This window comes from Myotis davidii, unplaced genomic scaffold, assembly GCF_000327345.1.
Source record: "Myotis davidii unplaced genomic scaffold, ASM32734v1 scaffold67, whole genome shotgun sequence".
In the NCBI taxonomy this organism is placed as follows: Eukaryota; Metazoa; Chordata; class Mammalia; order Chiroptera; family Vespertilionidae; genus Myotis; species Myotis davidii.
In genome coordinates, this window is record NW_006298521.1 from 104,630 (window position 1) to 108,816 (window position 4,187).

General features: G+C 59.6%; 1 protein-coding gene across 1 annotated transcript in view; it reads right to left on the reverse strand.

Annotated features, from left to right (window-relative positions):
- TBC1D22A (TBC1 domain family member 22A) overlaps positions 1-4,187 on the reverse strand; it is a 185,264-nt gene that overhangs the window by 89,190 nt on the left and 91,887 nt on the right. The window lies entirely within an intron of this gene.

Sequence of the window (4,187 nt, forward strand, 5' to 3'; positions counted from 1 at the left end):
CGTACAGAGGTCACACAGGGCGGGCCGGCCGCCCGGGGACAGGGGACGGAGGGGCAGGGGACGGGCCCCAGGATCCTGCCTGACCCTCGTGTCTCCTTGAGTCCCACTCAAATGCCCTGCGTGGCCAGAAACGCATTTCAATGTGCAGGTGTGTCGCCACTCGGCCCACTGGCCGAGGCAGGCATTGCTTCCCTTTAAGTCCAAAAGCACCCGACAGCTGGGAGCAGGCGATTCGCACTCGGAATAAAGACGGATAAGGAGGCAGCCCCGGGAGTTGAATCAACCAAAACAGCGCCAGCACCTCCCCGTTTCCAGTTCTAAAGCCCAAGCAGCGTGCATGGAGAGCGACAACTTCACGTCACAGCCGCCAGGGAAGACCCAACCCTCCCCGGTCTCCAGGGCCCGAAGCGGACACCACGCGAGCCCGCAGGCCGGCCCGGGGGGAGGTGGCCTTCCCGACGCCGTCCGTTGGGAAGGAGCCCGGACACCTCCGGGTCCAGGTCCCTGCAGCCGTCTCCTCGGGGACGAGACCACAGCGGGGGGCCCGAGCGTAGGTCAGAGGTAAGAGAAGAGTCTGACCACAGCGCCGGTGCCCAGGGAGCTGCCACAGAGGCAGCTGGCTCACCGGGCGTGCCCCTGCCGGGAGATGAGGCAGCAGCTGGCCAGGGGGCCCGGGGCTCGGGGACCCTCTCCCAGGTCTGTCCACTCTGTGACCTGCCAGCATGGAAGAGGGTTTGGTACCACAGACCCAGTCACGTGTGGACACGGACACACAGACCCAGCGACCAAGACAGAAGCAGATGTTCCAGGAAGGGCCCACGGGTGGGGTCACCCTGGAGAGCATGGCTCCCCGCGTGCTGACCTGGCCGCCGGGGAAAGCCACCTCACAGAGTTCAGGCCCCCTCGCCCGTCCGCCTTCCCACCAGAACTCGGGGGGCACACACCCCAGCACCCCTGGAGGAGGCAGGCAGAGAAGAGAACAAGTTGCTGGGCTCCTGAGAGGCCTCCTCGCTGCTGGGAACCCTCTGAGGCGCTGGGTCGGGGGTGAGGGGGGACTGCCCCCACAGGAACCAGACCTGCCTCCGGGGAGGCCGAGGGAGAGAGGCCAGCAACACCAGGAGGCAGGGGACCGGCTCCGAGCCCAGCACCACGGCCAGACCAAGAATCAGAAATCGACAGCCGTTCTCCACCAGCAGAAACAATGAAATAGAGCGAAGGGGGTGTAGGCAGAAGCTGAACGAGAAACGGACACCAGCCCACAGAGAAAGTGACCGGTTTCACTTAGACTCACAGAGGCAGGGAGCCCCTGGCCCGCTGAGCGAGCGCGACTTCAGGGCACGTCCCTGGGCCCACGGGTCGCGGGAAGGAGGGAGGGGGGACGGGGGGAGGGAGGAACAGCCAAGCCCAGGGCCCACCTCCCCAGGCACGGCCAGAACCACTACAACCACCTGCGTGTCTTTTCCTCAGAGATCAGCCTCTGCTTTCCGTTTCCTACAACTTCTCCGTGAGGTTTGGAAGGGGCTCAGAGTAACCGGCGACGAGAAGCGTCTGCCCCTCTTCTGAAAGGCCTCTGGGGACGAGGTCGCTCCTGCTGTGAACGTTCAGAGCTCACGAGTAACACGTACCGCCATCTGACCCGACGCTCTCCCTGACGGTGCGCGTGCCACTGACTCTTTAAATTGACAGGGAGATCGTAAAGCAGGGCTCCTCAAACTTTTAAAACGGGGCCAGTTCACTGTCCCTCAGACCGTTGGAGGGCCGGACTAAAGTTCAAAGAAAAACTATGAACAAATTCCTATGCACACTGCACAGATCTTATTTTGAAGTAAAAAAACAAAACGGGAACAAATACAATATTTGTATTTGCATGTGGCCCGCGGGCCGTAGTTTGAGGACCCCTGTCGTAAAGCTTTGATTCCTCTTGGTCCCTCCACCAGGCCCTGCCTCTCTCGGAGTACGTCCATTCCATGTGCCTTCTCGAACCCTTTGGCGAAGACTTGGAATACCCCCGCCCCCACCACCGCACCCCCGTTAGCTTTAATGTCTGTGGGTCTGTAGTGATGTCTCCTCATCCCTTCGTCATACTGGGCGTTTGCTTTTTTTTTTTTTTAAATAAGTCTACCCACAAGTTTGTACTGATTTTCCCAGGAACTACTGTAGGCTCTGCTGAGTCGCCTCCATTCTCCACTTTCCAGCTCTCCGGTTTGTTTCCATCCTCTCCCCTCCCTTCTTTTACCCGGTTTTGTTGCGTTTCCTCCTCTTTTCCCAGCTTCTTGAGGCGGTAGCTCTGCTGCTGGATCAGAAGCCTCGACCCTCTTCTCACAGACTTCCCTCCAGGCCTGTTTCGGTGCCTCAGGCACGTGCTGTCTGCGCAGTCATCGCTCGGCTCCAATGCTCCCCAACGCTCCCCAACGCTCCGCGGCCTTTGAACGTGAGTCGTTAGAGAAGGGCGTTGACAAAGGTCTGGATCCCGGAGCGTGTCCTGGAATCTCGCCGTCAGCCCGAGCTCTAACGGACAGCCGTGGGGGACCCGGTGCCCGCAGCGCTGTGGTGTTCACCCAGTCTGCCCGGTGATGGACGCACCCTCCCGCGCTGGGTGCCTTCTCGCCCGGGAGGGCCGGGGCTGGCAGTGCGTGCATCTTTCACCTCTTGCCGATTGTTAAACATGCACGTTTCAACGCTCAGGGAGGCAGTTGCATGTCGGCCTCTGACTGGGAATGTGTCCTTCCCTCTCCTCCCGTCGATGCTGGCTTCACGCATTGTGCACCTGGATGATTACGCGCACTCACATTCAGAAAGATATTATCTCCTTAATGAGGTGAGCCCTTTATCATTATGAAACATCCCTCTGTCTCTAATAAAACCCTTTGTCTTGATGTTTACCTTCTCTGGCATTATTATAAGCAAATGAGTTTTCTCGTGAATGATGTTGGCACGGCCTTTCCAGCCTTTATTGCAGGGCCTACGTCTGTGCTGAACGCTGTGTCTGGCGTTCCTTCAGCCTCCGGTCCCGTTTCCCTGCACTCAGACTGCAAAACCCCGTCCTCCACGAGAGCGAGCTGAAGTGTGAGAAGTTTTGAGACGCTGAAAATAAACGAGAAACGACATGTCTTTCTTCCACAACAGCGGGTTTGCGTCCTGAAAAGTAAAGTTGTGAGCTATTTTCATGAAAACAATGCCAAGACCACAATTCCTTGTGATCTGCACTGTGAAGGCTGCGTCAGTACAATCCCACTGGGGAGATGGTCCCTGCAGACACTCCATGACCGAGGGGGGCAGAGGGGTCTGCTGCTTCTGTCTGATGGTGCTGGTTTAATGCAGTGACCTGCTCAGATCGTAGGTGGGATCCTCTCCCTTCTCCCCTCTCCCTTCCTTCCTCTTGCTTTGGAACGTACTTCAGTGAGCACATAGATGCCTGATGGGGGGACAAATCCTATTAAAACACCAGCTGCTTCCTCAGCAAGGTCAGAAAAGCACTTCTCTGCTGGGGGGGGGGGGGGGGGGCAGGGGTCCTGCTGCTCCACTGCCTCCTCTGGACAGTCCTAGGCCACCTCTTCCCAGAAGCCCCCCTGGCCAGGCCAGCCTTGAAGGCCCATCCACCTCCCACCACCAACCAGGAGGGGAGCATCTGACCGGCTCTAGGCCAGGAAGAAGACGGGGTGCGCTTGCCCGGCCTCCACCACAGCACATCCGCGGCCCTCAGCCAGCTGCCAGACCTGAGACACCCAGGACAGGGGCCAGCCAGGCCGGTCCACAGCCGGCGTCCCTCTGTCCCTCCCTCCCGCCTGGCCCCGTGGCCGCCAACTAGAACACAACAGGCAGCAGGAAGTGTCAGGAACCTTAGATGTCAATAACAGAAAGACAGACTCAATTAAAAACAGGCCAAGGATCTCAACAGACATGTCTTCAGAGCAGCCACACAAACAGCCCGTCGGCACCGGAAGAGACGCTCACCTTCATCCCACCAGGGAGATCAGCCACCGGAGACGCCACGGTGCACCCACGAGGCCGCCCCCGAAGGGGAAACACTGGGCCCTCACCCAGGGCGGGGGCAGGGACATAAAGGGCTGCAGCTCCTCAGACGCATCGGGCAGGTCCCCAAACAGCAAACAGTTACCCAGGGACCAGCACTCCCGCTCCGGGGCTGCCCGAGAGGGGTCGCAGCGCCAAGGCCTGCAGGGGAGCTG